The 14,030-nt window shown below is 37.7% G+C and overlaps 1 protein-coding gene and 1 pseudogene across 1 annotated transcript in view; one reads left to right on the forward strand and one right to left on the reverse strand.

Annotated features, from left to right (window-relative positions):
• PAK5 (p21 (RAC1) activated kinase 5) overlaps positions 1-14,030 on the reverse strand; it is a 289,610-nt gene that overhangs the window by 182,925 nt on the left and 92,655 nt on the right. The window lies entirely within an intron of this gene.
• LOC116641736 lies at positions 2,991-4,330 on the forward strand (annotated as a pseudogene).

Below are 14,030 nucleotides of genomic sequence, written 5' to 3' on the forward strand. Positions count from 1 at the left end.
CTGAGTGAAATAAGTCAATCAGAGAAAAACATGTATCATATGACCTCACTGATATGAGGAATTCCTAATCTCAGGAAACAAACTGAGGGTTGCTGGAGTGGGGGGTGGAGTGGGAGGGATGGGTTGGCTGGGTGATAGACACTGGGGAGGGTATGTGCTATGGTGAGTGCTGTGAATTGTGCAAGACTGTTGAATCACAGATCTGTACCTCTGAAACAAATAATGCAATATATGTTAAGAAAAAAAAAGAAGAAGATAGCAGGAAGGGAAGAATGAAGGGGGGGAATTGGAGGGGGAGACGAATCATGAGAGACGATGGACTCTGAAAAACAAACTAAGGGTTCTGGCGGGGAGGAGCGTGGGGGGATGGGTTAGCCTGGTGATGGGTATTAAAGAGGGCATGTTCTGCATGGAGCACTGGGTGTTATGCACAAACAATGAATCATGGAACACTACATCAAAAACTAATGATGTAATGTATGGTGATTAACATAACATTAAAAATTTTTTAAAAAATAAAATAAAATAAAATAAAATACACTTAGCCTAGGAAAATGGCATGAGATTTCAAAAAAAAAAAAAAAAAAAAGACTGTATTTCCTAATCTCTATGATAGCCGGGGCTGGGCAATGACGTATAAGCACAAGTGCTCCAGTGAGACTTTAAGGAACACTCATTAGAATAGGGCCTGAAGGGCCCTATTTGCCCTTCTTTCTACTGCCTCTTGCCTGGAAAATCAATGTGATGGCTCAAAGTTCAGTAGCTGTACTAGACCATGAGGTGAAAAGAGCAGTCATGGATCCATCTCCACTTCAGGTAGAGCTCAAAGATAAAAGTTTCTGGTAGATTTATTATGGCCTAATTTTTCAAGCATCCTGGTATTCAAACCCTTTGCAATATCTCCCATCAAGAAGTAGAACCTGTTTCCCAACCCATTTAACCTGGGCTGGCCTTATGACCTGATTTGATCAAGAGAATGTGGCAGAAGTGTCAGAGAATCAGTTCTGAACCTAGACCTCAACAGGTCCTGAGTGGTTCTACTCTCTCTTAGAAACCTTCCACTGATATGTGAAATATCCTGTGCTAGAGAATAGTGAGAGATCATGTAGGGTGGGACCCATTTGTCCTAGTTGAGGACATTCTAAAACCAGGCCCCCAAATATAGGAGAATACCAAGTCAAGATGAACAGAGCTACTTACTGAACCCAATGTTGACTGCAGATACAGGTGAAACCAAGACTAGAAAATTCTCCCAGTTAATCTGTAGACTTATAAGCAAGAGTACACTCTTGTTTTATGACACTGAGTTTAGGATAGTCTGCTATCTGGTGGTAGTGGCCTGATATAAAACCTACATCTCTGATAACCATGAAGTTACCACTGTGACCTGAGACTTTTTGCCTTAGGTCATTTTTTTAAAGTAAACTCTACCCCCAATGCGGGGCTTGAACTCAACGATGCCAAGATCAAGAGTTACATGCTCTACGGACTGAACCAGCCAGGTGCCCCAGTACTTTTATAAGAGAGAAAAGCCACCTTGACTAAGCCACTTTTATTTTCAGTCTTTCTTTCTTGCCACCAAATAGAATTCCTAACTGATACATAAAGGGCATGAGATGTCTACTTTTCTATAATCCCCATGCACCATGTCATACCTACCTCCCCTCATGGCACTTGCATGTGTGACTTCTACTCTATAGCCACATTTTTGAAAAAGAGGAAGAAAGAGAATCTTTTGGTCTCACTTTGTACTCTGAGGCTCACTTAATTTAGTGGATTTTTTTAAGGGAGCATATTTGAGGATAATTATATATTTTGCTTCATAAAACTCATACCATACCCAAATCACCTGAGCTGGCAGCCTGTGGCTCAGGATGACAGTGAAAATACCCATAGGAAACAAAAGAAATAACAGAAATGATACTGTTTTAAGAGCATTTAAAACTTACTAAATTCATGCCAGCCTCCCTATGTTGTCAAGTGCTACTGAAGTTCAGTGAAATCCCTTTAGAGAGAAAACACTTCTCTTGGAAAAGAGCAGTATAAATCTACCTTCAAATATTACTACAAAAAAAAAAAAAAATGTGAAAATCCACGCCACCATTCCCTTTAACATATATACATAGGACTATATATCAAAAGAATTCCAAAGTTCAAATGCTAACCACATTGTCCTAATAGTCGTAAAAATGTACATGTAAAATAATTAGCTATGCATAAATCATAGCAGACTTAAAATAATTGTTAACATAGTGATTATTTAAAATATACAAGAAGGGGCACCTAGGTGGCTCAGCTGGTAAGTGTCTGCCTTTGGCTCAGGTCATGTCTCAGGATCCTGGGATCAAGCCCCACATCAGGTTCCCTGCTCAGCAGGAAGCCTGCGTCTCCCTCTCCCACTCCCCCCTGCTTGTGTTCCCTCTCTCGCTTGTCTCTCTCTGTCAAATAAATAAAATCTTTAAAAATAAAAAATATATATACAAGAAGTGGGACACCTGGGTGGCTCAGTCAGTTTAACTGTCCAACTCAGGTCATGATATCAGGTCCTGGGATCCAGCCCTATGTCAGGCTCCATGCTCAGTGCAGAGTCTGCTGGAGATTGTCTCCCTTCCCATTGCTCATGTTCTGTCTCTCTTGCTTGCTCTCTCTTTCTAAAATAAATAAATAGGGGCATCGGGGTGGCTCAGTCAGCTAAGTGCCTACCTTTGGCTCAGGTCATGATTGTGGGGTCCTGAGATAGAGCCCCACATTGGGTTCCCTGCTTGGCAGGGAATCTGCTTTTTCTTCTCCATCTGCCCCTCCCCCCCACACACTCATGCACTCTCAAACAAATAATCTTTAAAGAAAAAAAAAATCTTTTAAAATATACAAGAAGTGACAATCTATCAATTAAAATATACAAGAGCGACTCCAGTTACCCACGTGGGGCACAGCGTGCACAATTCTTTGTGCTCGGGTAAGGAGGAGCCAGGCTGAGACCCAAGCAGGCAACGCGGTAAAAATACTGCTTCGGTGGGCGATGTGGTACAGGTTCAGGAGGGCGTTCGTTACAGTGATGCCGAAGCGTGGGAAAAAGGGAGCTGTGGCAGAAGATGGGGAAGAACCCAAGACTGAGCCAGAAGCCATGAAGAGTAAGGTGGGAACAAAGAAAAACGAAAAAGAGGCAGGAGAGGGGCCAGTCCTATATGAGGACCCCCCAGATCAGAAAACCTCGCCCAATGGTTAATCGGCCACCCTCAAGATCTGCTCCTGGAATGTGGATGGGCTTCAGGCCTGGATTAAGAAGAAAGGTTTAGATTGAGTAAAGGAAGAAGCCCCAGATAGCCTCTGCCTCCAAGAGACCAAATGTTCAGAGAACAAACTACCAGCTGAACTTCAAGAGTTACCTGGACTGTCCCATCAGTACTGGTCAGCTCCTTCAGACAAGGAAGGGTACAGTGGCGTGGGCCTGCTCTCCGGCCAGTGCCCCCTCCAAGTCTCCTATGCCATTGGTGAGGAGGAACATGATCAGGAAGGCCGAGTGACTGTGGCTGAATCTGACGCGTTTGTGCTAGTGACAGCCTATGTACCTAATGCAGGCCGAGGTCCGGTACGCTTGGAGTACCGGCAGCGCTGGGATGAAGCCTTTCGCTAGTTCCTGAAGGGTTTGGCTTCCCGCAAGCCCCTTGTGCCGTGTGGGGACTTCCATGTGGCTCATGAAGAAATCGACCTTTGCAACCCCAAGGGAAACAAAAGAACGCTGGCTTCACTCCACAAGAGCGTCAAGGCTTTGGGAATTACTACCCAAAATTACTACCCAGGGGAATTACGCGCCCCTGGCTGACAGCTTCCGGCACCTCTACCCCAACACGGCCTATGCCTATACCTTTTGGACCTACATGATGAATGCTCGATCCAAAAATGTCGGTTGGCGCCTTGATTACTTTTTGTTGTCTCACTCTCTGTTACCTGCATTGTGTGACAGCAAGATCCGTTCCAAGGCCCTGGGCAGTGGCCACTGTCCTATCACCCTATACTTAGCACTGTGACACCACCCCCAAATTACTTTAAACCTGGGAAATAAGCCCCCCAAGCTAGCTTTAAAACTTAACCTCCCCAAACTTCTTTAAAAACGGCTCTCTAGAGATAACTGCACTGTATTTCCCTTCTAAAAATACGAATCCTTCAACCAGGCTCCTACTGATGCTTTTCTTTAAACCCCAAAATTTTTTTTCTTTTTACATTAAATAAAAGCTACTGATGACTTCCTTTGAACTGTCCACATGAAAATAAAGAGCCATAGTTCCAAAAGCAATAAATAAAATAAAATACACAAGAGCAATTAATTATATCACTAATGAAAAGTAGTACAATTTAATTTTATCCTTTTATACTTACTATTTTAAAACTAAATGGCAATTTCTATCAATAAAATTAACACAAAAAAGATGCTTCAATTTATAACTAGTATTCTGCTACGTTTTCAGAAAAAAATTAACAGACACACTTCTCTTATGGAAACCTCTACTTTTTAATATAACCTCAGCTACAAGAGAAACACAAGAATATCAAGCCCATGTTTTGAATTTAGGTATTTATCATTTCATTTTGCATGACAAAAAGAACAAAAAAAGTAAAAACATGGGCATGCTCAAGAGTGCTTTAGGCTCCATAAAGCTCTTAAAATATAAACATAAAAGCTCTTAAAATGTGAAAAAAGTATGCCATGGATGTGTTCCGACACGGTATGCTGAGTCCTTTGGAATGAATATACATGTACATCCACATTAAATTGCAGATACCAACAACCACTGTTAGCCCAAGCAAGTGACAGTCTATTCCACTGAGTTTTTGATTGCTGAATTCCTATTCTTGTCAGCTAGTTTTCTGTGCTAACCTTTATGTGGTGTACAGGAACTCAGCCTCATCCAATGTAAAATGAGATTCATGTATGTCAATGATTGATAGGAAAAGTTTCCTGAAAACATATCTTAAAAGTCAGAAAAGGGAAAATTCCTGTGCTGCAACATACAGCAAGAAGCAATTCAAACAGCTCCAGGGGACTCTAACATAATGCCAGAGAACTTGGATACCATTTTGCCAAGTTCTATGGCATTCATTTTACCAACAGATTTTGGTAGAGCCTGTCTTCTTGGTAAAGAAGCAGGCTCTAAAATAGCACTGTCCAATAGAAATATAATGTGATCTACAAATGTACGTCACAAATGTAACTTTAAATTTCCTAACGGCTGCATTAAAAAGGTAAAAAGAAACAGGTGAAATTAATTTTAATAATGCATTTTATTTAAATATAGTCAAAATATAATTTCAACATGTATTAATAAATATTTTCAATTATTTTTTTCATAATCAGTCTTTGAAATCCAGTGTGTATTTTATGGTTATTGCACATTTCAATTTGGAGTAGCCACATTTCAAGTTCTCAGTAGTCACTGGGGTTAGTGGCTCCCATAGTGGGCATTGCAAGTCTAGAGTGACTTGTTTTGATATGTGACTTATTTTGATCATTTAAAAATCTAAGCAGTGACAGTAACTAGAGAAGAATGAGATTTCAAATACAATGGGTAAATGAATTTTCCAAGAAAAAGTTGGTAGAAATTATACTAGCAATACAAAAGTTGACACCAACTAACTGGATTTTTATTTTATTTTTTTATTTTTTTTAGAGATTTTATTTATCTATTCAGTAGAGACAGAGAGAAAGAGAGAGGCAGAGGGAGAAGCAGGCTCCCAATGAGCAGGGAGCGCAATGCGGGACTCGATCCCAGGACCCTGGGATCATGACCTGTGCCGAAGGCAGACACTTAACCATCTGAGCCACCCAGGCGCCCTTTATTTTAGTTTTTAAATACACCAATTTTAAAGCAGATTCTTTGCAGATAGAGAAATGATTGGGTCATTAAAGTATGCCAAAATAAAACCCATTCAACTTTAGTGAAACATCCCAAGCAAATAATGAAACACGCTTATTTATATTCTGCAACATGGATAATAAAACATAATATAGGGAGCCTGAAGTGAATATACAATGTCAAAACTAATAGCACCATCTTATAATCACAGCCTCCAATCCAATTATTAGTCTTTAGATCAGAATTTATCTACACTAAAAATAGACATCAAAATATTTTTTTCCAGAGTCAGATTAGTTAATTAAAATAATATATACATCCAGTAGGTCAAATATAAGGTTTAGAGGTCTGGTTGCATGTCAAAAAGCCATAAAACCTCCAGGCAAAAATAACTGCTCTGTAGAAACTGAAAAGCCTTTCTAGAAGTTTTTTAAGTAAAGGTATTTATTTATTATTTTTTTAAAGGTATTTATTTTTAAACAGCTTAAGTACTCTAACATCAATGAAACAGTGCAAGCCTCAAGGCTATCAAATTACCTGATAAGTCATAACACTGTATACTTCTCAGGGTAGATTTTAATTTGCATTCCATGATATTGTGAAATAATTGGCATCCAATATAAATGGCAAACGTTATACATTTAATAGAACTTTCTTTACCTACTATTCATGTGTTCACTGTAGAAAAATTGGAAAAACATATAAAAGCACAAAAGAGAAAAAAAATCACTCAGAATCCCAGCCCCTAACACACTGCTGACATTTTAATCTATATTCCTCCATGCTTATACTAGTATAATTATTACTGCCAGGTCTTTGTGATATAATAAACTCATGTGGGCTCTCTTGTAGATCTGATTTTCTCAACAGATCTGATAATCCCACTTGGCACATACGTACCCACACACTTCCCTTCTCCTACACAGCTGTCTAATCAAAGGTTGAACAGAATCCAGGGGCACTCTGATCTGGGGTTGATCTGTCAATGTCTTTTGTCCTTTTTCTCCCACTCCATCCCCCCCAACCATCCCCCCAACACCCATACAGTAAGACCTCAGTCTAAACACACTTTCTTCCAGTTAGCTCAAAGCTTTGTAGTGGTCTCTTAAGAAAAGATGGTGCTTCATAGAAACAACGACTACCAGTCTACTTATTTACAACCTTAAAACAGAATTATTAGGAAAAGACACCATCTTCTCTCTCTTACTAACAACATTGGTACTGGCTGATAAACGTAACCTTTTGGTCATATTTCAGTGGGCTTTATTTTGTGCCTGAAAGAATCTACTTTCTCAGACAAATCTCTAGATTCAACAATAAACATCTGTCAAGGGCTTAAAAGGGCAGACATTGTGTTTAGGACCAGACAGTGAATTGTAGATGAAGCAGACATGATCTTTTGGCCTCACAGAAGTAATATTTTAGTAGAGAAGATAGTCTGCAATCAAGTCAACAGATAAATACATAATTACATACTGGGATCAATGCTACAAAGGTAATGGACATGGATGTTGAGATAGAGAACACAACATTGCCTATCTTAGTTTCTGACACAACAACCTGTTTGAAAGACTAGCAAGAACTCAGGAAGTTTCCCCCACCCATTTCACCAACACTGACCTTCTGCTCAGAAGAATACCACTGTGCTAAAGAGACCCCACACTGGTTGTAACAATTTTTTAGTCAATTACCAAGGTAAAGTCATTTAGGAAGCTTCTATTAGACTTTGTGTTATAATAGGGGAGAGCCTCCCTTTAACACAACTGTGGGCATCCTGCCTATGAAGTTGATCTCAAAACTTTGCAATATGACACCTTTTTTGTATTAGAGAGGTTGGAAACCTGGAGAAGTTTTTGGATCTTTGTTGAGCAAAAGCACTATCCTGACTATGTGTATATACAAAAGAAGGCCTACAGTGTTGATGGGATAAGGCAGAGAGCTAGTTTGTCCTCCATGGAAGAGTAAAAGGAATTTGGAAGAAGTGAGTAGGCAACTGGATAAATCAGAGAGAATAGGGGAGAAGTAGGGAGACAAACAGAGACATAAAGACTAATAGAGAATGAGGGTGGGAGACAGGAGGGACAATAAGAGAAAAACAGAGAGAGATACAAAGAGAAAGAAAAGGGAGAGAGACATAAGACAGGAATGCATGCACACACACACAAACACACAGAAACATACATAGAAAGCAGAAACCCCAAGACAAGGTCTAACAAAGTTGAGGCCAATAATGCAAGCACACAGTCCCTGAGAATTCCTCTGTGGCTGAAAATGTCTGATGTGTCTAAAATATTAAAAACTAACTTTAAATTTAAAGTTCTCTCTCATTGTCTGCTATAATTTCTGTTAATCTTTAGTAAAGTCTGCTAGCCATACTCCCCCTAGGGTTAGAAGTGTTTTGAGGAATGAAGAAAGAATAGAGGTAACCATAGTGGGGCAAGCAAGCTGGTGAGAGAAGATGCTATAGGATCCAAGAGCCAAGGAAGAATGAATAGGAGAAACAGGCTTCCCTGTGGGCTGCCTTGGGAGTGGTGAGTGAACTGCCATTCCTCAAAATTATTCTTGAGACAAGTATATGCAATATATAATACTATATAAAAGAAAAAGAATTGATATTTATTGGGTACCTGTTACCTCTGTGCTTTATAGATACAATCTCATTCTTCAAAACAACCCTACCAATTGGTTCTACACACTTTGAGTTTTTACACATCAGAAAACCAAGAGTAAGTTTCCAGGCTGGGGAGTTGAGAGGGGGAATTCAAGAGAGGACCAGCAGACTCCCTGAGCTGTGAAACCAGACAGACCAAAGCAGCTGGAGTTTTCAGCAGGAAATACCAGAAATGAGAGAACGCAAGGGAAGGAGAGGGGAGGGATAGGGAAAAACTATACATCACAGATTCAAAAACTTCAATAAAACCCAAACACAAAAAAATGTGAAGAAAACCACACCAAGACACATCACACTTATATTGCTCAAACACAGTGATAAAGAGAAACTCTTAGCAGAAGCCAGTGGAAAAAAAGACATTTATGTACAGAAAAACTAAGATAAGGATGACATATTTCTCATCAGAAACTATGTGAACAAGATAACAGTGGAATAAAATCTTTAAAGTACTGAAAGAAAAAATGTCAATCTAGAATCTCTATCTAAAAATAAAATATGTTACACAATTAAAAGTGAAATAAAGATATTCTGAGAAACCCCCTTCCCCCTCAAAAAAAAATCCCTGGGACAACATGGGACAAAGAAAAGAAATAGCAGGAGACATCAGACTTACACTTAACCATATCAATAACCACATTAAATGTAAATAGTCTATATATTGTATTAAAAGGCAGAGATGTCAGATTGGATAAAAAAGAAAGATCCAACTATATGCTGCCCACAAAAAACACATTTTATAGATCGACAAATGTAAAGGATAGAAACAGATATGCTAAAACTAATCAAAAGAAAGCTAGAGTGCTGTATTAATATCACAGAAAGTAGATTTCAGAGCAAAGAATATTACCAAGATTAAAATTGGTCATATTGTAACAATAAAAGGGAAAATTCATCAAGACTTAACAATACTGAATGTTTATACATCTAAAAACAGTTTCAAAATACATGAAGCAGAAGTTGATAGAACTGCAAGGAGAAATACACAAATCTATAATTATTGTTAGATACTCAATGCTAACTTCATAAAGGTATCTCAGTAAGGCTACAGAAGACTTGAACAACACTAACAACCAATTTGACCTAATTAACATTTATAGAACACTTCAACCAACAACAGCAGAATAAACATTCTTGACAAAACCATAGAACACTTATCAAGATATACTATATTCTGGGCCATAAAATTAGCTTCAATTAGTTTAAAAGGATTCAGTACAAAGTATGACTCATACAAAAAAGATTCATACCAAGTATGCTAACTGACTATAATGGAATTAGAAAATAACAACAGAAAAATCTATGGAAAATTCCCAAGTATTTGGAGACTAAATAATACAATTCAAAATAAACCACAAGTCAAAGAAGAAATCAGAAGAGAAATGAGAAAGTATTCAGAAGTAAATAAAATTATAAAGTTATATATATATATATATATATATATATATATATATATATATATATATATGTAATTGTGGTATATAAAAACTTGTGGGATACCACTATAATAGTACCTAAGGGACGTTATATAGCACTAAATTACAAAAGAACATAAGGGGCACCTGGATGGCTCAGTTGGTTAAGCAGCTGCCTTTGGCTCAGGTCCTAGGATGGAGCCCTGCATTGGGTTCTCTGCTCAGCGGGGAGTCTGCTTCACCCTCTCCCTCTGCTGCTCTCTATGTCAAATAAATAAATAAAGTCTTAAAAAATATACATAAGAAAGTTCAAATTGATGACCTCAGCTTTTCCACCTTAACAAAGTAGGTAAAGAATAACAATTAAACCCAAAATAGAAGAAAACCCAAAATAGAAAAAAGTAAATAATAAAAATTACTGTAGAAGCCAATATATAAAAAGCATAAAAACAATGGAAAAAAATCGATGAAATATAAATCTGGTACTTAAGAAGATTGATAAAACTGATAGCAAGACTGATCAGGAAAAAGAGATAAATTCTAATAAAAATTTTAGCAGATGAATCTAACACTATATAAAATAGATAACACATCATGACCATATAGGATTTATTTCAGAAAAGCAAGGTTGGTTTACATTTGAAAAATTAATGTAGGGGTGCCTGGGTGTCTCAGTCATTAAGCGTCTGCCTTTGGCTCAGGTCATGATCCCAGAGTCCTGGGATCTATCTCCGCATCAGGCTCCCTGCTCCTCCTCCTCCCACTCCCCCTGCTTATGTTTCCTTTCTCGCTGTGTCTCTCTCTGTCAAATAAATACACTAAAAAAAATATTTAAAAAAAAAGAAAAATTAATGCAATTCATATTTTTTTTCAAAGATTTATTTTCAGAGAGAGAGAGAGTGCACGAGTGGGAGGAGGGGCAGAGGGAGAGAATCTTTCAAGCAGACTCCCCACTGAGAGAGGAGCCCCTGGAGGGGGAGGCTCAATCCCACAATCCATGAGATCATGACCTGAGCTGAAACCAAGAGTCGGACTGAACTACCAAGGCACCCCTGTAATTCATATATTAACAAGCCAAAAGATTCTATTCTCGATAGATGTATAAAAATCATTAACAAAATCCAACATCCATTCCTGATAAAAAAATCTCAGCAAACTTGAAATACAAGGGAATTACCTAACTTGATAAAGTGCATTTATGAAAAACATAGAACTAATATCATATTTAATAGTAAGAGGACTGTTTTTTTTCCCTAAGGTGATGAACAAGATGAGAACGTCTACTCTTACCACATCTATTTAACATTGTTCTGGAGAGTCTAGTTAAGGTAATAAGGCAAGAAAACAAAATAAAAGACAGCAATATTGAGAAGTAAGAAGTAAACCATCTTTATTCATAAAAATGGTCTGCTGGAATCTACAGAAAAGCTATAAAATATACATTAATTTATCAAAATTGAAGAATACCAGACCAATATATTAAAATATATTGTATTTCTAATATACTAGCAACAAATAGTAGAAAACAAAATTTTTAAATGCCATTTAAAATAGCATTAAAAACTATGAGATACTTAAGGATAAATGTGATAAACTACGTTGTAAGCTATAGAAGATTACTGAGAAAAATTAAAGACCTAAACAAATGGAGAAATATATCTTGCTCTTAAGTCTCAAATCCTAATATTTTAAGCAATCAGTTCTCCCCAATTTGCACTATAAAATGACAATCAGAATCCCAGGAGGCTTTCTTTTTAATAGAAAATGACAAATTGATTCTAAAATTCATATTGAAGTTCAAACTTAGGATAGCTGAAATAAGGCTGAAAAACAACAGAGGAGTAAGTAATCAATGTAATGCAGTGTTGAAGACAAACAGATCAATGGACAGAACAGAGTCCAGAAATAGAACCACAGATATATGGACTACCGATTTTCAGCAAAGATGGAAAGGCAATGCAGTAGAGAAAGCATTTTCAACAAATGTGATTGCAACAGTTACATATCCATTTGCAAAAACATGAACTTCAGTCACACTTATTACCATATAAAAAGATAACTCAGAATGGAACATAGACCTAAATAAAACCTAAAACTAGAAAACTTATAGAAGAAAACACAGGTGATAATCTTAGTGGTCATGGGTAAGCAGAGATTTCTTAGAACACTAAAGGCATGAGTCATAAAAGAATTTTGAAAAATTAAATTTCATCAAAATTAAGTACTTTTATTCTTCAAAGGACACTGTTAAGAGAATGAAAAGACAAGCCAAAGACTGAGAAACCTATTTTAAAATCATAAACCTGATAAAAGGCTTGTATTGAGAATATATAAAGAACCCTCAAACACAATAATAATCTTAAAAAACCAATCAATCCAATTAAAAAATAGGCAAAAGACTTGAGCAGACTTCATGAATATACTGTATACTGATAAGCAGTCACATGAAAGTATGTTCCCTAGCATTAGTCATTAGGAAAATATAAAAACACCATGTGGTACCACTACATTCCCGCTAGAATTGCTATAATTAAAAAGATTAACCATACCAAGTCTTGGTAAGGATGTGGAAAAACTGGGAGTCTCACACATCCCTCAGTGTATGTAAAATGTTGTAAACACTTTGGAAAACATTTGGCAATTTCTTGAAATGATAAACATGTGTCCACTATTATGTTCCAGCCATTTCATGTTTAGGTATTTACTCAAGAGAAGTCAAAGCATATGTCCATACAAAGGCTGGTCCATGTATGTTCCTAGCAGCTTTATTGGTAACAACCAAAAAAACAAAAACAAAAACAAAACAAAAACAACTAAACACTCCCCCTCACCCCGACCACTACCAACACAACCTAGAAACAACCTAAATGTCCATCAGTAGGTGAATGTATAAACCACCTGTGGTATATACATAGTCTAAACTACTGTCTAACAATAAAATGGAATAAACTCTTGATACATGCTACAACATGGATGAATCTCAGAATAACGATGAAAGGGGCCAGACCAAAAAAGTGTGCACACCACATGATTCCATTTATATAAATCTCTAGGAAATAAAATCTAATACATGGTGACAGCAATAAGATTTGTGGTTGCCTGGGGACAGAGGTGCGGGTAGATAGGGAGGGAAATGAGACTGAAAAAGGCCACAAGAAAACTTTTGGGGTGATGGAAATGTTCACTACCTTGATTATGTTGATGGTTTCATGGTTACATACATATGTCAACACATATCAAATTGAGAGCTTTAAGTAGGGGCATTTATTTGCATGTCAGTTATACCTCAATAAAGCTGTTTTTTTGTTTTTTTTAAAAGATTTTATTTGAGAGAAAGAGAGTGCGCATATGAGCGGGGGTTGGGAGCAGGGGCAGAGGCAGAGGGAGAAGCAGAGGCAGAGGGAGAAGCAGAGGCAGAGGGAGAAGCAGAGGGAGTATTTTAAATACTCCTTTAAAAAAAAGAGAGCTTTGGGGCACCTGGGTGGTTCAGTCAGTTAAGTGTCTGCCTTCGGCTCAGGTCAGGGTCCCAGGGTCAGCGGGGAGCCTGCTTCTACCTCTCCCTCTGCCTGCCCCTCCCCCTGCTGTGCTCTCTTGCTCTCTCTCTCTCCCTCCCTGAAAAATAAAAAAAAAAAATTTTTAAAAAAAAAAAAAAAAAAGGAGTATTTAGTTCCTCAGCTGTACTAGCCATATACATAAGCTCGATAACCTTATAAAGTTAACAGCTACTGTATTGTCAGTACAGATACAAAACATTCCCATCAGTCAGAAACCCAACAATAACAGACTGCTTTGCAAATTATTTTAAATATTGCTATATTTTGTGCCAGAGGTAAGTTACAAGATCATGTGGAATTACTCAAAGCTCAAACCCTGGCATGATTCCCAGTTTAGTCCAATTAACATGTTATGTTAATGTCCATATAGTAAATGATGCAGATAAAGAAAAATTAATCTCTTCCTGGGGCACCTGGGTGGCTCAGTCGGTTAAGGGATGGACTCTTGACCTCAGCTCAGGTCTTGATCTCAGGGTCGTGAGTTCAAGCATTGGACTCCAACTCTGGGCATGGAACCTACCTAAAAAAAAAAAAGTAATCT

Source organism: Phoca vitulina, unplaced genomic scaffold (assembly GCF_004348235.1).
Source record: "Phoca vitulina isolate PV1807 unplaced genomic scaffold, GSC_HSeal_1.0 scaffold22, whole genome shotgun sequence".
In the NCBI taxonomy this organism is placed as follows: domain Eukaryota; kingdom Metazoa; phylum Chordata; class Mammalia; order Carnivora; family Phocidae; genus Phoca; species Phoca vitulina.